The sequence below is a fragment of the Schistocerca cancellata genome, chromosome 1, assembly GCF_023864275.1.
Source record: "Schistocerca cancellata isolate TAMUIC-IGC-003103 chromosome 1, iqSchCanc2.1, whole genome shotgun sequence".
Lineage (NCBI taxonomy): Eukaryota > Metazoa > Arthropoda > Insecta > Orthoptera > Acrididae > Schistocerca > Schistocerca cancellata.
This window is the reverse complement of record NC_064626.1, coordinates 522,232,352-522,253,892: the sequence shown is the minus strand read 5'-3', so window position 1 is coordinate 522,253,892 and position 21,541 is coordinate 522,232,352. Positions and strand designations below refer to the sequence as shown.

Sequence of the window (21,541 nt, the reverse complement as noted above, 5' to 3'; positions counted from 1 at the left end):
GCCCTCTCGCAGTGTCCGGAGCAAGTATGGTGGGTCTGACACACCGGTGTCAATGTGTTCTTTTTTCCATTTCCAGGAGTGTATATTGAGGACCATCTCTCAATCCAGGAATTTTAACTGAAGTAAACTTTGGCAGTGAAAGCGCGTCACTGCATTAGTCTGAATGCTTTCCCTTCGTACCGATCGAGGTGCCCAGTGGTTAAGATGTTGACTGCCACGAGGCTATCAGCGGACACGTTAGCAGAGCCTCGGGCATGACACCATGTGCTCGCTCACTCTACACTGAGGTGACAAAAATCATGGGGTACCTCCTGATATCGTACCGGAACTTCTATTGTCCGACGTAGTGCAGTAACTCGAAGTGACATGGACTCAACAAACCGTTGGAAGTCCTCTGCAGAATATTGAGCCATGCTGCCTCTATAGCCGTCCATAATTGCGAAAATGTTGCCGGTGCAGTTTTCTGTGCACGAACTGACCTCTCGACTATGTCCCATAAATGTTCGATGAGATTCATGTAGGGTGATTTAGGTGGCCAAAACATTCGCTCGAATTGTCCAAAATGTTCTTAAAACCAATTGCAGTCTGGTAATATGGCTTATTGTCAGCCATAAAAATTCCGTAGTTTTAGTTGAAAACAGTCTTGGTTGCAATTTTAGTTATTTTATTTATCAACTACGCGTTTCACCTTATTCAGACATATTCAGGTTAATCCACATAGAAAACAGAGAACAAATACATCTATTTAAGGATCGCGATCGCATTGTGCAGACTTGGATAACCTAAAAGCATGTAAAAACAGATCAAATACTGTAAGAGCAAATACCTTAATGTGGTATTTCTTAAGACGATGCCTTAGACAGTGTAGCTAAAGGGCATCGTCGAGTACATCAGGCCAACATCGCCTTCGTTAACCTCAGTAAATACTAGAAATCTAAAATAGTAAAAACGGATAAGAGAATTGACCAATGATCGGACACTCAGAACTGCAATCATATTGCCGAAGCCTTATGATAAGGCCTTACCTTTCTAGATGGACGTGAGTGACTCAAAGACCTGCATAACGCGTACACGTTCACAGGAGCAGATAATAGAATAAGATGGGGCTTAAGTAGTTAGCATAATGCACCACAGCTCCGTTTGCTAGTACTGACGCCTAATACAGAATCACCTCATTAGATGGCGCTGCTGGTAAGAATGAGAGATCGTAAACCGGATATATATTACCACTAAAACTTTATAAATATAATGCACATAAAACATTAATAAGATATACTTACTAGAAGCAACACCTGTGCATTAATTTATCCAAAAATTATAACGGAGTAAAAATACAAAAGAAGGCGGTAAATTTAAAATATAATACCAGGGTGTATAATACAACACACAGATGCGGTGCCTAAACAGGTATTACGTATCATATATCACTAGAACGAGAACTTTACTAACACAGGACCATAATTTCGGATGAAACAGTCTGCTTTAGGCGGTGGCGCGGCACGGACCCGCTGTTCCGACCGCGGGCGCGCGTGGACGAGGAAATGTTTACACCGCCGGTACTCGCGCGTGGTTAGCACTAGCAACTCTATGGAAACGCCGCCGTTCTCGTTCGTTAAGTGAAGGCCGCCGGCCAATGCATTTTCCGAGGTGAGAGGTAATGCCTGAAATGTTGTATTTTCGGCACACTCTTGACGCTGGATCTTGGAATATTGAGTTCCTTAACGATATCCGAAATGGAATGTCCCAAGCATCTAACTCCAACTACCACTCCGCAATCAAAGTATGTTAATTCCCGTCGTGCAACCATATTCACGTCGGAAACTTTTTCACACGAATCACCTGAGGAAAATGACAGTTCCGGCAATGCATTGCCCTTTTACACCTTGTGTACGCGATACTACAGCCATCTATACAGGGTGTTACAAAAACGTACGGCCAAACTTTCAGGAAACATTCCTCACACACAAATAAAGAAAAGATGTTATGTGGACATGTCTCCGGAAACGCTTAATTTCCATGTTAGAGCTCATTTTAGTTTCGTTCTTCCAGCTACGCTCAATGGAGCACGTTATCATGATTTCATACGGGATACTCTACCTGTGCTGCTAGAACATGTGCCTTTACAAGTACGACACAACATGTGGTTCATGCACAATGGAGCTCCTGCACATTTCAGTCGAAGTGTTCGTACGCTTCTCAACAACAGATTCGGTGACCGATGGATTGGTAGAGGCGGACCAATTCCATGGCCTCCACGCTCTCCTGACCTCAACCCTCTTGACTTTCATTTATGGGGGCATTTGAAAGCTCTTGTCTACGCAACCCCGGTACCAAATGTAGAGACTCTTCGTGCTCGTATTGTGGACGGTTGTGATACAATACGCCATTCTCCAGGGCTGCATCAGCGCATCAGGGATTCCATGTGACGGAGGGTGGATGCATGTATCCTCGCTAACGGAGGACATTTTGAACATTTCCTGTAACAAAGTGTTTGAAGTCACGCTGGTACGTTCTGTTGCTGTGTGTTTCCATTCCATGATTAATGTGATTTGAAGAGAAGTAATAAAATGAGCTGTAACATGGAAAGTAAGCGTTTCCGGACACATGTCCACATAACATATTTTCTTTCTTTGTGTGTGAGGAATGTTTCCTGAAAGTTTGGCCGTACCTTTTTGTAACACCCTGTATATGTGCATACCGTTATCCCATGACTGTCATCTCAGTATATTTAATGCAGTATGTCTTTGGATGTTGTATTTGTAATGCAATCATAGGCACATGCAATGTGTTGAAGAAACGTATATTACAGATGAACGTGGCCTGTAAATGCGATCTTGGGTTGCAGAGATATTGTGAAAATAGCCTTGTAGCAGTTGTGGCTTTTTGTAGTTCTACTTGCTGTAGATTTCTTGAAGTATTGTACACTAATTTATATTTCTTGATTGAATTGACGACGGTGTACAAAAAAACGGGTACAATATTTTGTTCGGTATTCTCTGGAAGCCAACAAAGATTATGCCACAAACTCTTTATCCAATATCAGAAAATACAAAAGGACATTTCCCGACAGTCACACAAGAAAAATATAGCAAAAATATCAAAGTGCGAAAAAGACCACAAGAGTGTTACTTGAAGGTTTCTAAATTTCATAGATAGTCTGGAGCTTTGAACCGAGTGAAAAAGGTCGTCACATTTTGTGAAACCTGCAACAAATAGCTCTGCCCGCCGTGTTGCTCACAGACGCAAGCCTACTCGCTAAACATACGTGGTGTTTCCTAACTTTTCGCTTATAGTTTTTCTGCTGTTCAACTAGTTTTTGTCTCCAATTCTGCTTGTGAGACAATCAGCCAGCCGGCGGACACATTGCGTCATGAGGGAACCTCTGAGGCATCCTCGTGGCAGTCAACGTGTTAGGCTGTTGACTCTCATTCGGAAGACGCGGGCTTCGACCATCTAGATACCGGTTTCCTGTCGTGTACCTAAATAGATTAGTGCGAATACCAGGACAGTTCCTACGAATATGTTGAAAACATTGGCTGAATTCCTGTCTCATCCTTAAGCAACCAAAATTTGTTCACCCCTCTCTAATGACCTCGTCGTCTTCGTTCGCCTTCCCTTACAGTTTTTTCTACTACGGTTTTTCCGCTATCTACGCCCTAACTCCGTACAATATTCTTCTTTAGACGTACTGTTTCAGAAACGTCTTTCTCAATTCCATTTTAACATTTGTTGTTGGTAAAGTTCTTTTCTTGAGTAATGGTATCTTCTCTGAGTCTATTTACGATATCTTCATATTACGACCATCGTGCAAAACCCTGCGTCCAACATAGCAATAACTTTCTTCTTCCACTGTTATCCGTTGTCCAATTATGCTATTATGTAATCGCCATTTGCCTTTCTACTACACTCCATCACTGAGGCCTTAGCTTTCTTTGTATTTAACTCACATCCGTCAAACCCACATTCTATAGACCTGACTTTCAGGTCCCCGTCTGCTCATCCAGAATTACGTTTTCTGATGTTTCCCTAATTCTGATATGGCGAATGCCGCCGAGCTTCCCTTGAAAGATCATGAGCGACATATCTCCTCAGTATTGCCCTACTCTTGCGCTTCGACGCTAATGGCCTTGTCGTTAATGCGGCGCTAAACGCTAATTTTCATTCCTCTATTTACCCCACATTCCTTACAAAGTATGTTGCCCGATCCATTCAACAGATACAAGTCTTCCTTTTTTCTTTTAAGAGCATAGAAGTAGGTAGCTTTACCCCTTCTACTTGTATTCTCTTCTTAAATTTTACTTACTCTATTGTTTCTGAAACAGTGATTATGCTTAAAACGTTTTCTTTTATTTTCCGACACAATCGCAGTTACTTTTACAGACAACAGGTTTCGACCGTCTCAAATGTCTAACTTCAGATCTAAAAATAAAAATTAAAACCGAGCGAGGTGGTGCAGTGGTTAGCACACTGGACTCGAATTCGGGAGGACGACGGTTCAATCCCACGTCCGGCCATCCTGATTTGGGTTTTCCGTGATTTCCCTAAATCGCTCCAGGCAAATGCCGGGATGGTTCCTTTGAAACGGCACGGCCGATTTCCTTCCCCATCCTTCCCTAATCCGATGATACCGATAACCTCGCTGTTTGGTCTCTTCTCCCAAATAATCCAATCCAATCCCAAAAATTAAAACTTCCGTATACATTGAAAAGTCACATTGAAAATACATTTGGTATTACAAAGTAATGAAATTCTCATACACAGCTGGTGAACAGGAATGCCATACGTTGCCACTAGCGTAAAAGTACTTCCTTATTGTTTTCTTTTCTTCACTGCAATTTCAGTTCGCCACGAAAGAGCGGGCTGGCAGCTCATAAAAACCACTGAGAGATATTACACATTTTATAGATTTTTTGAAATACATAAAAAACATGCGGAAATAAATGATTTTTAAATACATTCGGTGGACTTTTTATGAGTTTTCAAACTAGCGTAACAACATTTTGCTAAATTTTAGACAGTAAAATCTAAAAATAAAAAGAAAATAACACTGTCGATATGTGGTGCTGGTTAAAAAAACCGATAAAAATACATTATGCGTGTTAAACTGTGTCGTTAAAATGAGGATCATTAACATTCGATCTTAGATTTTATTATTTTGTTGTTACACAGATTATTCTTACTTCTCTTTACAATACAATTGTTATAAAACTCTGTAAAATATTGACGCAGAGTTGGCCAATGTCCAGTAGAGGGCGCGTCCTCACGTATGTACTTTGTAATGCGTCATAAAGTGGTACTGAATTACTGAGGCGGTCGAAACCGACCATATGTAAAAGTAATTGTGATTGTGTCGTAAAATAAAAATTAAAAAAAAAAAAAACATTTTAACTATCTTAGCAACCACGATCGTCTCCGGACGATATATAGAAACATAGATAATGTCATCCTTTATAAAGTGAAATGCGTTATAGCTTTCCCTTGTACTCATGCAAACATGCATGAGATTTCTTTATATGCTACGCACGTAATGTTTCGTAGCGTTTTTGTTTCCCATAATGGCATTGCTATGGCTTTATTTAGCGATTGCATATTTTACTTGCAGTTCACTGTTGCTATTTGAGTTTACATTTTGTCATTTTGAGGTAGTGAGCGGAGCTATGAACGATATAAATGGAGAGCCAAATAAAAAAACGGAACATATACGACATATTCTTGTGTTGGAGTTCAATAGAGGGGCGACAGTAACGAAGGCAGCGGCAAACATTTCCGCCGTGTATGGGGATAAGGCCATTGGACAGAGCACGACAAGAAAATGGTTTTCTCGTTCTAGGGAGGATCGTTTGGACATTAATGGCTCTCCATATTCAGGAAGACCTTCGGAGCTTGATGAAGATCGTTTAAACGCTTTAATCCACAACTGTCCACGTCAGTGTACTCGAGAACATGATGAACTGGGGTCATTCCACCATCATGGGACGTTTGCATGAGGTGGAGAACGTTCGAAAATCAGGTGTATAGGTACCCCGTGCTCTAAGCCAAAATCACAAAAATCAGCGGGCGACCATGTGTTCATCTCTGCATACTCGTCTCCACACCGACCATTCGTATCCAGTACCGGTACTGGTGACGAGAAATGGTTTCTTTATGCTAACGTAAGGGAAAGTAAGGGAACGGTTGAGCCCAAACAAAGCACCTAGTCCCCATACAAAGACCTGCGCCCATCCACAGAAGGTAACTGATGCATCTAGTGGAACAACGATGGTGTGGTATATTACGGATTGCTTCACTGCTGACATTTGTTGTCAACTGGGACGTCCTGCAGGCAGAACCCAGAACCATGGCCAGGAAGGCTGAATGAAGTGATTCTACTCAACGATGAAGCCCGTGCGGATTCTACTAGACTGATCATAAACAAGTAAGGTTGTGAAGTCATTCTGCACCCACCTTACTAACCTCCTCTTGCGCCCTGATATTTTCTCCTTCTCCTCTCTCTATCTATCAACCTTCAAGGAACTTCCTTTCCGAGTGAAAATGCGCCCCGAACATGGGTTATTCGCCTCAAAACCACGTGATTTCTGAAATCGCGGCATCGGAATGTTATCCCATTGTTGACAGAATGCTGTAAATAGTGAAGGAGAATATATTATTGATAACTGAAGTCTCTGTTATGTGTATCTGTTGTGTTTATTAAACTTATGGAAAAACGATACGAACTTATGCACTAACCCAATAAAAAGCTGATACTCACGATGGTTGGGCTGGATGGGATTCTAACGTGGAACGCACCATTATCCGTTCGGATAACTGAAGAGGAGCCGCTGAATTTCCCACACGCTTTTTCTGGACAGCTTGTTAGTAACTGAAGGCAGCCTCATAGATAGCCATTTGGGTTCACAAGCGCGATTTATTTCGGATAACCACACACCTTGTTGCTCGCGTAATGTGCGTCCTGCGAACTGGACAGAGTAGCAACTGAAGAGCCAAAGAAACTGGAACTCCTGCCTAATATAGTGTACGGCCGCCCCGAGCACACAGAAGTGCTGCAACAAGGCATGACATGGACTCGATTAATGTCTGAGATAGTGCTGGAGGCAATTGACACCATGAATTCTGCAGGGCGGTCCATAAATCCGTAAGAGTACCAGGGGGTAGAGATCTCTTCTGAACAGCATGTTGCAAGGCATCTCAGATATGCTCGAACGGAATTGTTTAAACCCAGAAGAGTGTTCCAGGAGCCACTCTGTAGCAATTCTTGACGTTTGGGGTGTCGCATTGTCCTGCTGAAATTGCCCAAGTCCGTCGGAATGCGCAATGGACATGAATGGATGCAGGTGATCAGATAGGATGCTTACATATGTGTCACCTGTCAGAGTCGTATCTAGACGTATCAAGTGTCCCATATCACTCCAACTGCACCTGCCCCACACCATTACAGAGCCTCCACTAGCTTAAACAGTCCCCAGCTGACATGCAGGGTCCATGGATTCTTGAGGTTGTCACCATACCCCTACACGTCCATCTTCTCGATGCAATTTGATTCGAGACTCGTCCGACCTGACAACATGTTTCCAGTCATCAACAGTCCAATGTCGGTGTTGACGATCCCAGGCGAAACGTAAAGCTTTGTTCGTGCAGTAACTTTAATAATCTGCCATTGTAGCAGCAGTAACCGATCTAAGAACTGCACCCGGCACTTGTTATCTTCTATGGGCGTTGCTGACCGCAGCACCATACTCTTCCTGTTTACATATCTCTTTATTTGAATACGCATGACTATACAGTTTCTCTGGCGCTTCAGTGTAGTTAACACGCTAAACTGTAGTTCTGAACTATTCCACTTTCCATTTGCTTGAAGGACAGATTGAGGAACTAACCTAATCACTCAGCTCATTGTCATAGACAGCGGACTCGTACAATCTAGATGGATCCAAATGCGGATCCAGCAACCACAACCAGGAGTACAAACCGTCAAACACCCACGCAAACCAGCAGGCGTTGTTTGCTTCGTGCCTAGCGTCATATTTAGTCAGTGAAAGAACTGCCTGATACTAACCCGTATGCTGTTGACTGGAATGAGAAGACAAATTTTGTGTAGTAATCTGTTGTACCGCACACGTAAGATATTTGCATTCTGTTTTATCTATCTTTTCATTAGTACCCTTGTTTGATATCTGCAATACTACTATATAAAGACAACACGTTGTTTAATGTTGTTACTAAAAGTCGTGAAAATTTCTTGACCGATTTTTAAGTTAACATGTACCACTATATAAAGACAAGATCTTGTTTAACGTTTTCACCAAGAATCTAGAAAATTTCTTGACCAGTTTGCTTCAAATTTACGTTGAACTTTTAAACGACGCTATTAAACTTTTATACAACGCTGTAATAATCATTCGGACAGACATGAGCTGTTAATGTAGATTTTTTTTTTTTTTTTTTTTTGTGGTAGTCTGGGGTACAGCGTGACCTGTGGATGGCGGTCTTACTGTCTCGCTGTTAGGGTAAAATTTTTCTATCGTACAATGACATCATTGCAATGACATCATTGGAGTGCATGTTGAAGGCGTAGCGGCGGGACTTGAAGTCCCGTACCACCTTCCAGTGGTGGAAGTTCAAGGTAGTGTGCAAGAGGGAACACAACTACATAGGTAGTTGATAGTGATGATATTTGGTTTGTGGGGCGCTCAACTGCACGGTCATCAGCGCCCGTACAATGTCCCAATTTTTGCACAGCCCAATTTTTGTACACAGACTGATCTAATCACTGTCGCGAATGATGATGATGATGAACTGATGAGAACAACACACACCCAGTCCCCGGCCGGGAATCGAACTCGGGACCCCGTCATCGAGAGGCAGCAACACTAGCCACTAGATCACGAGCTGCGGACTACTCTGGTCGTACCAAGCACGTCACATACTGAGTGGTCGTATCGAGGCACTTTATTAGTGGCCGTAACAGGGCTATCGTTAGCCATGGTCCGAATCTGATTCCTGGAGGATGGTAGAGGAACAGGGTGGGGGTGCGTGTGCCGGGGAGTCGTGGTACCAATGTTTTGTAAGCCAGTGAACATGTGTAGGGCATCCTTGCTTTCTCTCGAATGGACGTCTTTATAGTTACCATGCTTGTTTCCGCGTGGAGGGTAACAACCCACGTGAATGAAGGTGCATGCAGCCTCCACCAAAGCACTTTATTCTGCAGGAGCTGGAGCGTCTGCGTCTGTGAGGCATTAATCGTGGCCCTTGCGTAGGAGCCATAGGTGTGGGAATGGCGGACAACCGGCCAGTACAATCGGTGTTTAGTTTCTAAGTTCAGTTCCCTACTGCTGAAGAGCGTATACAGCGCTTTTATCAGCTTCTGTCCTTTTTGGGTCACGTATTCTGCATTTCGATGGAAGAGCAGTTTTTCATCCATTCGGACATCTAGATATTTGGTGTCCGGGCACAATGGGACATGGACGCCTACAATAGTGTTGCGGCGAAGGATTGTTCGCCGTTTGGCGAAGCTGACCGCCGTAGTTTTGGCGGCATTGAGGGCAATCTTATTTGAACGACACCAGGTGACTGTTGCGTCCACCTGCCTCTGGAGACGAGCAGTCAGCTGGTCTGTTTTGCTGCCGGCCGTATCGTCGCCGTATTCTGTCAGATGGCACTGTGGCATGACTGGCATATCGTTAACATAAATGTTAAGGAGGATGGGAGACAACACAGAGCCTTTGGGGGTACCCATCGACATGTGACGTAAGCTCAAGTGTCTTCCTGCTGAGTAACCGCGAAGGTTCTATCGCGGGGGACATCTAACAGGATCTTGATATAGATGTCTGGGATTTTTACATGTGATATAGATGTCTGGGATTTTTTACATGAGATTGTCCTGCCAAATTTTGTCGTATGCATTTTGCAGGTCCGAGAAAACTGCTGGCGTCGACATGCCGGAGTTAAAGCCCTTGCTGACATGTTCTGTGATCCGGAGTTAAAGCCCTTGCTGACATGTTCTGTGATCCTAAGAACTTGTAGTTCGGCCGACAGGTGGGAAGCAAATCCGAACTGTTCCAGACGGGTTGTCCCAGCCGCCGCCAGAGGCTGGGAAATACGGTGGAGGATCAAAGATTCTAGGACCTTTGCCCTGATAATTAGAAGGCTAATGGGCCTGTTGTTAGTAGGAACTGTAGGATCCTTCGAGGGCTTGAGGATGGCGATCAGTCTGGCCTGCTTCCACTGTGGGCGTAAAAAGCTAGTTGTGAGTCAGCAGTTCAGAATGATAATAAATAAAACCAGTGGCTAATGCAGGACCTGATGGAGGTGTTTGTTCAAGATACTATCCAAACCTGGAGCTGACTGCCCATGCTTCTGCTGGAGCATCCACTGGACTTCTGCTGGGGACATAAGGTGAGTGGCAGTAAGAGGCGATCTTTGTCTGAAAGTGGTAATGGCCGCCAGAATATTGCGTTCATCATGGAGTTCATCAGGCGTAAAGTCCAGGACGAAAAATTGGTTCTGGACTTCAAATGCATCCACCAGAGTTTCTAACATCATAAGGTAAGCTATCCATTATGTGGATGGGGTGGTTGGTCCTCATTGTGGACTAAGCCAGAGTTTCTAACACTCAGAAGGCATCATAAGTTAAGCCATCCACTGTGCCATAGCGCTCTGACAACAGCCCATTCTAATTTATGTTGGAGGAGAAAGCCAGACATCTTGTCCTCCCATTGTTCCATTTTCCAAGTCACAAGGCAGTAGCAGAATTCACGTAGGAGACACTTCATGCGATTCTTTTCCTGGGGTCACGAAAGTGCCCCTGCGTAGCCATTCTTCTGGATTTTTAGTATGCGCAACAGGAGATGCAAGCTATCCAGTGGAGTTAAAGCCCTTGGGACAGTGAAAGTAGAAGCGTTCATTGCCTTCTGGATTTTCGTGGTTAGGTAATCAACCACCCTAACCAGATGGGCAGGCGTTGTCATATCGAGGTTTTGCCAGGTGGAGTTGTTGAGGACCCTGGAAAATTTGTCCCAGTCTGCGATCGTCAAGGCCGAATGGACGTCTAAAGACAGAGCGACATCAGTAAGGTGCAGGAGCACTGGGTCGTGGTCAGAGGCCAGTGCGTGGAGTGTATCCAATGAAAACTACACCACAATATTCTTGAAAACAGCCACATCCAGAATGTTTGACTGGCAGTCAGAGCGAGCTGGTGTATAGGTGGTAGTGTAAGTTCCATAGACCGGCAGTGCCAGAGGATCTTCCAGTTTAAGGAGGAGTCTGCCCTTAGGATTAGCAATGCGAGAATGCCATGCTGGATGCTTGGCGTTGGGATCTGCCCACAACGATTGAGTTTGTCAAATGATGTCCATGTACGGAGGTCAGCTTCAGGAAGTAACGGCTTAGGGCTCAAATACGCCGCAGCAAAGGTAATAGCACAGAGGATCTTCCAGCCTAAGAGGGACTCTGCCCTTGGGATTAGAAAGTCAGATGCTTGGCACTGGGATTTGCTCCAACACTGAGTTTGTCAAGTGATGTCAATGTACAGAGATCAGCTTCTCGAAGTGTTGCGATAGTGCTTAAAAACGCCGCAGCAACAGTAATCGCACCGAGGCGGATAGAAACAGTGACTGCCATGGCCTCTGGAATACTTTTTTAAGCAATAGTGTACATGTTTTATGTTAAAACCGATTATAATAAATAAAATGCCGTAATGCGCCGTGCTGTGTTGTAAAATGTGCAGTTTCTCTTTCTTTCTCGCAGCCAGTATTAACCACGATAATAGAGCATTTAAACCGCTAGACAAATTGTTTCTCCCACATTTATTCTGTTTCATTGTATGCACTACAATGTGCTGTTTGATTTCTTTCTCGCAGTCAGTTTTAACAGATTACAGGAAATTTGTTTTATGGTTTATCGCCTTATGTTTACAATATTGGTATGAAATTTGAATCGTCCGAAACTTTGTAATCCTATGTGTTCGCATTTTAAAACTGTGTGAAGTACTGATATAGAGGCTACTATCCTCACAGATCCAGCAGCTGGCGAGGTCTCTCTCATACATCTACATCTACATCTGCATCCATACTCCGCAAGCCACCTGACGGTGTGTGGCGGAGGGTACCGTGAGTACCTCTATCGGTTCTCCCTTCTATTCCAGTCTCGTATTGTTCATGGAAAGAAGGATTGTCGGTATGCCTCTGTGTGGGCTCTAATCTCCCTGATTTTATCCTCATGGTCTCTTCGCGAGATATACGTACGAGGGAGCAATATACTGCTTGACTCCTCGGTGGAGGTATGTTCTCGAAACTTTAACAAAAGCCGGTACCGAGCTACTGAGCGTCTCTCCTGCAGAGTCTTCCACTGGAGTTTATCTATCATTTCCGTAACGCTTTCGCGATCACTAAATGATCCTGTAACGAAGCGCGCTGCTCTCCGTTGGATCTTCTCTATGTCTTGTATCAACCCTATCTGGTACGGATCCCACACTGCTGAGCAGTATTCAAGCAGTGGGCGAACAAGCGTACTGTAACCTACTTCCTTTGTTTTCGGATTGCATTTCCTTAGGATTCTTCCAATGAATCTCAGTCTGGCATCTGCTTTACTGACGATCAACTTTATATGATCATTCCATTTTAAATCGCTCCTAATGCGTACCCCCAGATAATTTATGGAATTAACTGCTTCTAGTTGCTGACCTGCTATATTGTAGCTAAATGATAAAGGACCTTTCTTTCTATGTATTCGCAGCACATTCCACTTGTCTACATCGAGATTCAATTGCCATTCCCTGCACCATGCGTCAATTCGTTGCAAAAAAAATGGCTCTGAGCACTATGGGACTTAACTACTGAGGTCATCAGTCCCCTAGAACTTAGAACTACTTAAACCTAACTAACCTAAGGATATCACACACATCCATGCCCGAGGCAGGATTCGAACCTACAACCGTAGCGGTCACGCGGTTCAAAACTGACGCGCTTAGAACCGCAAAGCCACACCGGCCGGCCAATTCGTTGCAGATCCTCCTGCACTTACGTACAATTTTCCATTGTTATAACCTCTCGATATACCCAGCATCATCCGAAAAAAGCCTCAGTGAACTTCCGATGTCATCCACAAGGTCATTTATGTATATTGTGAATAGCACACTTGAAGTCACTCTTGCTTCGGAAGACATCTCTCCATTGAGAATGACATGCTGCGTTCTGCTATCTAGGAACTCCTCAATCCAATCACACAATTGGTCTGATAGTCCATATGCTCTTACTTTGTTCATTAAACGACTGTGGGGAACTGTATCGAACGCCTTGCAGAAGTCAAGAAACACGGCATCTACCTGGGAACCCATGTCTATGGCCCTCTGAGTATCGTGGACGAATAGCGCGAGCTGGGTTTCACACGATCGTCTTTTTCGAAACCCATGCTGATTCCTACAGAGTAGATTTCTAGTCTCCAGAAAAGTCATTATACTCGAACATAATACGTGTTCCAAAATTCTACAACTGATCGACGTTAGAGATATAGGTCTATAGTTCTGCACATCTGTTCGACGTCCCTTCTTGAAAACGGGAATGACTTGTGCCCTTTTCCAATCCTTTGGAACGCTACGCTCTTCTAGAGACCTAAGGTACACCTCTGCAAGAAGGGGGGCAAGTTCCTTCGCGTACTCTGTGTAAAATCGAACTGGTATCCCATCAGGTCCAGCGGCCTTTCCTCTTTTGAGCGATTTTAATTGTTTCACTATCCCTCTGTCGTCTATTTCGATATCTATCATTTTGTCATCTGTGCGACAATCTAGATAAGGAACTATAGTGCAGTCTTCCTCTGTGAAACAGTTTTGGAAAAAGACATTTAGTATTTCGGCCTTTAGTTTGTCATCCTCTGTTTCAGTACCATTTTGGTTACAGAGTGTCTGGACATTTTGTTTTGATCCACCTACCGCTTAGACATAGGACCAAAATTTCTTAGGATTTTCTGCCAAGTCAGTACACAGAACTTTACTTTCGAATTCATTGAACGCCTCTCGCATAGCCCTCCTCACACTACATTTCGCTTCGCGTAATTTTTGTTTGTCTGCAAGGCTTTGGCCATGTTTATGTTTGCTGTGAAGTTCCCTTTGCTTCCGCAGCAGTTTTCTAACTCGATTGTTGTACCACGGTGGTTCTTTTCCATCTCCTACGATCTTGCTTGGCACATACTCATCTAACACATATTGTACGATGGTTTTGAACTTTGTCCACTGATCCTCAACACTATCTGTACTTGAGATAAAACTTTTGTGTTGAGCCATCAGGTACTCTGAAATCTGCTGTTTGTCACTTTTGCTAAACAGAAAAATCTTCCTACCCTTTTTAATATTCCTATTTAAGGCTGAAATCATCGATGCCGTAACCGCTTTATGATCGCTGATTCCCTGTTCTGCGTTAACTTTTTCAAATAGTTCGGGTCTGTTTGTCACCAGAAGGTCTAATATGTTATCGCCACGAGTCGGTTCTCTGTTTAACTGCTCAAGGTAGTTTTCAGATAAGGCACTTAAAAAAATTTCACTGGATTCTTTGTCCCTGCCGCCCGTTATGAACGTCTGAGTCTCCCAGTCTATATCCGGCAAATTAAAATCTCCACCCAGAACTATAACATGGTGGGGAAATCTACTCGAAATATTTTCCAAATTATCCTTCAGGTGCTCAGCCACAACAGCTGCTGAGCCAGGGGGCCTATAGAGACATCCAATTACCATGTCTGAGCCTGCTTTAACCGTGACCTTCACCCAAATCATTTCACATTTCGGATCTCAGTCAATTTCCTTCGATACTATTGCACTTCTTATCGCTATAAACACGCCTCCCCCTTCACTGTCCAGCCTGTCTCTGCGGTATACATTCCAATCTGAGTTTAGGATTTCGTTACTGTTTACGTCTGGTTTCAGCCAACTTTCTGTCCCTAGTACTATATGGGCGTTGTGACCGTTTATTAATGAGAGCAGTTCTGGGACCTTTCTGTAGACGCTCCTGCAGTTTACTATTAGCACATTAATATTGTTATTCCCTGTTGCATTTTGCCTACTCCTATCTTGCCGCGTCTCAGGAGGCGTCTTGTCGGGCCTAAGGAGGGAATTCTCTAACCTAAAAAAACCCCATGTGCACTCCACACGTACTCCGCTACCCTTGTAGCCGCTTCCGGCGTGTAGTGCACGCCTGACCTATTCAGGGGGACCCTACATTTCTCCACCCGGTAGCGGAGGTCGAGAAATTTGCACCCCAGATCTCCGCAGAATCGTCTGAGCCTCTGGTTTAAGCCTTCCACTCGACTCCAAACCAGAGGACCGCGATCGGTTCTGGGAACGATACTACAAATAGTTAGCTCTGATTTCACCCCGCGAGCGAGGCTTTCCGCCTTCACCAATTCCGCCAACCGCCTGTACGAACTGAGGATGACCTCTGAACCCAGACGGCAGGAGTCATTGGTGCCGACATGAGCAACAATTTGCAGTCGGGTGCACCCAGTGCTCTCTATCGCCGCCGGTAGGGCCTCCTCCACATCTCGGATGAGACCCCCCGGCAAGCAGACAGAGTGACCACTGGCCTTCTTCCCCGACCTTCCCGCTATTTCCTTAAGGGGCTCCATCACCCGCCTAACGTTGGAGCTCCCAATAACTAATAAACCCCTCCCCCCATGTGCCTGCTCGGACCTTGCTGAAGGAGCAGCCACATGTCCACTCACAGGCAGAACGGGCGATGCCACACGGCCAGCCTCCACATTGACCCTCCGCCTCGTGCGCCGCGAACGCCGCTGAACCCGCCACTCCCCTTGGGGAGAGGGTGGCCCAACCGCGCCCAGTACCCGCGAAGATGTCTCGACAGCAGGGACAGTGGGTGAAGCATGTAACACCTGGGGTGTACCTTGCGACGCACCAGACTCCCCACTGCCGCTACACTCCGAGGCAGCAGCCTGAAGACGGCTGACCGCGGCCATCAACACGCTCAGCTGTTCGCGAACAGTGGCCAGCTCCTCCTGCGTCCGTACACAGCAGTCACACATCCTATCCATCCTAAGGAATCAATTTACTGAAGAGATTTAATCAACCTTTAACTAGACTGCTAATTCACTAAAGGCGGCTGCTTATTCACTAAACTGTGGTTGCTAGCCACTTCTTGTAGAAAACAATGAAAATAGCACTACCTGTCTCTGGACTGTATTGAAAACAAACACTAGCACTACTGGCACTATGGTTGACTAAAGGGACTCTCTCTGACTGTATTCAAAACAAACAGGAAATCTATGGAACTATTAATAGCACTCGACAATTAAAGCTTCCTAAAAGCAAAAACACACAGAAGAAGAAGTGACAAGTAAGAAAAATACAGTTAATACTTAAATTATGATAGCTCGCTGCACAGTAGACGTGAAGCGAACAGCAGTTACGACGACACTGACACTACTGGCACTATGGCTGACTAAAGGGACTCTCTCTGACTGTATTCAAAACAAACACGAAATCTATGGAACACTATTAATAGCACCCGACAATTAAAGCTTCCTAAAAGCAAATACACACGGAAGAAGAAGTGACAAGTAAGAAAAATACAGTTAATACTTAAATTAAGGTAGCTCGCTGCACAGCAGACGTGAAGCAGACGGCAGTTACGAAGACACTGACCGTGACTTTCACCCAAATTATTTCACATTTCGGATCTCCATCAATTTCCTTCGATACTATTGCACTTCTTATCGCTATAAACACGCCTCCCCCTTCACTGTCCAGCCTGTCTCAGCGATATACATTCCAATCTGAGTTTAGAATTTCATTACTGTTTACATCTGGTTTCAGCCAACTTCCTGCCCCTAGTACTATGTGTGTATTGTGACCGTTTATTAATGAGAGCAGTTCTGGGACCTTTCTATAGACGCTCCTGCAGTTTACTATTAGCACATTAATATTGTTATTCCCTGTTGCATTTTGCCTACCCCTACCTTGCCGCGTCTCAGGAGGCGTCTTGTCGGGCCTAGGGAGGGAATTCTCTAACCTAAAAAACCCACATGTGCACTCCACACGTACTCCGCTACCCTTGTAGCCGCTTCCTGCGTGTAGTGCACGCCTGACCTATTCAGGGGGACCCTACATTTTTCCATCCGATAGCGGAGGTCGAGAAATTTGCTCCCCAGATCTCCGCAGAATCGTCTGAGCCTCTGGTTTAAGCCTTCCACTCGACTCCAAACCAGAGGACCGCGATCGGTTCTGGGAACGATACTACAAATTGTTAGCTCTGATTCCACCCCGCGAGCGAGGCTTTCCGGCTTCACCAACTCCGCCAACCGTCTATATGAACTGAGGACGACCTCTGAACCCAGACGGCAGGAGTCATTGGTGCCGACATGAGCAACAATTTGCAGTCGGGTGTACCCAGTGCTCTCTATCGCCGCCGACAGGGCATCCTCCACATCTCGGATGCCAACGAACCGAACCGATTTAACTTCAAAATATTCAAATGGCTCTAAGCACTATGGGACTTAATATCTGAGGTCATTAGTCCCCTAGGCTTAGAACTAGTTAAACCTAACTAACCTAAGGACATCACACACATCCATGCCCGCGGCAGCACTCGAACCTGCGACCGTAGCAGCAGCTCGGTTCCGGTCTAAAGCACCTAGAACCGCTCTGCCACAGCGGCCGGCACCGATTTAGCCATTCATTTTAAGCGACTTCATTTCGCAATCTGGGTTTCGAGTACAATAACAATTAACAATAAACATGGCGGGGGGGGGTGATGATATTGACAAAGAGTGGGATGAGGAAATGGACATAGGGAGGGGGAGGAGGAGATGGAGTGAGATAGAGGGAGGAGACGTTGAACAGAGGGAGGGGGTGGAAGGGAAGATTAGAATGTGTATCTAGTTCGAAGGCGTATTTAGCAACTGCGAAGTATTGCCGGGTTTGCTAGCTTATAAAAATACCTTGTGTTTGTCCATACCTAAATACATAAATCCAGATCCAGCTTACAAGCTGAGAATTTTGTTAGAATGCTAGATGTGTAGAACTTTATGACCGTCAGAGAGAGTGAGAAATGCATGGATTGCAAATAAAGACAACAACTGTGACGTAACAGGTACTGAAGTAGGTGGCGTGGCAGCGAAGACTCAAATTACGCATTCCGAAGGGCAGATCTCAAACCTCTGTCTGGCCGACTTGCTGTAGGTTTAACGTGGTTTTCTTTGATCATTTCAGAGGAATACCGAGGTGGTTTTTTCAGAAAGCCATGGTCGATGCCTTCCTTATCCATTTCGAATAATGTCTTGACTCAACGATCTCCATGTCGACGCATGTCCGCTCTCTCCCATCTATAAAACATTCCGTTGTTTTCTCTGGTTAATTTATGACACATGGCGTTACTTTTCGTGCGGTTGCCCCTTGCCTAAGATTTCCTGTACGCATAACATTCAAAACCGTGTTGCTTGTCCAGCTAACTGACCTATTTAATGTGCATTTTATGGACCTAGCATGTAGCGGAACATCTCGGCGTTCAGTGTGGGCTGGAATAACGGCTCGAGCCTGAGAAAAAAACTATCAAACAGTAATTTCCTTACGAGCGTTCAGCTTGGGGTCGTAAATTTTAATATTAATAGCACATCGGAACACGACGATAGCCGAACGGAGCGTCGGTAATAACAAGTTTTACGTAGGCCTAAAAGCTGTTATTTGCTTTCGGGCATGGAGCCAGCCGCCCGGGTCGCCTGACAGGTTAGACTTATTTATGATGGATGTACACCGGCGTCGCCGATGATTCATGGCGAACTTCGCAGTAAGTGCCGACTTCGAACCCTCGATCTCGACGTGCCTACAATTTCGTTCAGAGTGTGAAATTGCGGGTATTGCAACAGTGTTTCAGTTCCAGGACATATTGATTTGTAATATGCAGTGTGGTTAACATGTAGATTCGTCTTCACTCCTTTAAATATATGCATTTGATCTTCTTAAGCGTTAGCAGAGTATTCATATTTGAAGCAACTGTTTCTTCTGTGAAGTTTCTTTATTGATTCTTCGAGGCATACATCACAATGTCTATTTGGTAGTGAAATTGGATCGTCCCAAGTGCGACCACTTGAATGAATTCTATTTCTTAATGCCCTAAGTTAGTTTACGACATTCACGATGCGCATTTTAATGTGATATGTATCAACAGAACAAAAGTTGCACACATTAAAAATGTATGTTTAAGGCTACATTCTGAGAATTCAAAAGTTTTCAGCTCACTATCTCTGTTAAAGAAGAGATTTACTAAGGAGAAAAAAATCTAAATCTGTATTTGAAAACAATGTTTTTCTATGTGGTATTTTACATCTGTAGATTTTCAAATAGCTTTAAAGCTGTGCATTTTGGCCCTACCTATATCAAACTGCAATTCACCAGAAATTAGTACAGACAATGTTTTCTTCTTGGTATTATATTTGCATGTATTCGAATCGAGAGCTTAATAGATGGATCACGAACTACAGAAATGTGGAGGAAAATTATGGGTATGAAGGAAACACCACTAAACAAAGCAGTAGACCAACTTCAATCGTTTAACGAAATGGAAAAAGCACTATACAGAACTTCTAATTACAGACGGACCCAATATGCAAAAGATACAGAACTTAAAATCGAAGAAACTGTTCGAAATATGACCACTGGCGACCCTGTCAGGATTTTGTTTGGTATTGACACTTCTGAAGGTATAATTTATGTGTGGCGTTAATGGTTCGAAATTCGGTAGCTGCATTGTGCGAATGTGTGCAGATTCCGTGACTTAGGGAATCTAGCGCGCTGAGATCTGCTTTGATTATACATTCTCACATCTGTGCCCTGTTGTACAATGGGTACACACAATACTCTGTGTACAGCATGTGCAACAACATCAGTAGGAACTAATAAAACCCCAAGGTCGTCACTGGATCCCGAAATAAAAAGAATTAAGATAAGACTGGACTTCATTACAATAGTCGTGTCCCATTTACAACACAATGTTGATTTGGCTTTAGGAAGCAGACGTTAAATCTTACGCTAATTATTTACGCTGAAACGGCTACGCCGCGAAGCCTCCCTGGATAGGGAAAATCAGAGCCAATGAAGGAACATCTCACCACTGTTGTGTATCACTATACTTAAAGCTGTCCGTCAGGTCACGCGTGTCGATGGCGAAGTCTTGCACGTCCGCCACTAGGGATATCCCTGGATCAAATTAAGTTTTCCAGCAGTTCCTCCCAGACTGGTTTGCACCACGAGTGTCTGTGCCATCAAATCACGGACCCGTACCTCCCTCAAGCTCTACATCAGTCTTAATACCATTTTATATGAACTGCAGATTGGAAAAATAATTAATCTCTATAGATGATTTCGTGGGAGCCAGACACTCTTTGTCCACATCTCACGAATACTTTTAATTATTCTTTGTAGTAAAAAGAACATACAGAATTTAAATGCCTGTCTGTGATTCATTGCTTCCAATTTCAACTCCAGTATTCTGAGTGCACAAGGTAGAAGGACCGTTGCCCATGGCACTATGAGAGCTGTAGAGCCATCCTGTCGACGGAAATTGACCGTGCCGCATACCTTCCACCTTTTCACAAAGGGCTGTTGTGTTTCTCCAAGTCTCTCTTCAAGTAAGGCGAGCCTCTTCTCACACCGGCTTACAACGTACCCACAACACTGACACACCGACATTAAAGTGGCTGTCTCCTCGTTTACACTACCGGGAAAAGATTAGTAAACCTGGAAAGACGACGTCGATTTTGATCCAATGACGGCATGCCAACTGGGGTACAGTAAATGCACTGATAATGGTTTCAACGTCGTCCTACAACAGATAGCGTAATGGCATAGCTACCAGCTTGTCATCTGTGTCTACCCCTTAAGAAGAAATGTTCACAGCCAGAAGGCTCAGTGTGGTGCAAACGTGTGAAGCAAGCAGGCAACTACGCCACAGAGACGCACTCGTGCTTCCTACAGCCATCTGTGCGGGTTTGAGGGGGTCAAATTGTGGCCTTCCGAGTGGCGGGATAGTCCTTTTGGAGAACTGCCACACAAGTCGGAGAAGCTGCATCAGTTGTGGAACGATGCTGGTATCAGTGGTCACGTGAACATTCTCACACCCACATAAGTGATTCTGGACGTCTGTTCAGTACAGGATCGTCGTATTGTAAGGGCATCAGTCACAGATAGTACAGCTATCACAGCACACATAACAAGGCTTGTGAGCCCAGACGTTTCACCACGAACTATTGCGAACCGGCTATTTGCAATGGGAGTACGGGCACACACACCTCTAGCCCGTCTTCCACTCACGCCACGGCATCGACGTGCACGGCTCGACTGGTGGCATCAGAGGATCACTTGGAAGATGGAATGGTGTGCCGTCGTCTTCAGCTATGAAATTAAATTCTGCCTGCACGGAGGTGATGGTCGTTTGCGCGATCTGGTGAGCGTTCTCCCGACGAGTGCATTCGTAAAAGACACATGTTCACCTCAGGTCTTATGACCTGGGGTGCTTCTGGAGGGGACGCTCGGTAGATGCAGAATGTTGTT

General features: G+C 44.6%; 1 protein-coding gene across 1 annotated transcript in view; it reads left to right on the top strand.

Annotated features, from left to right (window-relative positions):
• LOC126187869 (uncharacterized) overlaps positions 1–21,541 on the top strand; it is a 1,070,755-nt gene that overhangs the window by 990,261 nt on the left and 58,953 nt on the right. The gene's annotated exons all lie outside the window — the stretch shown is intronic.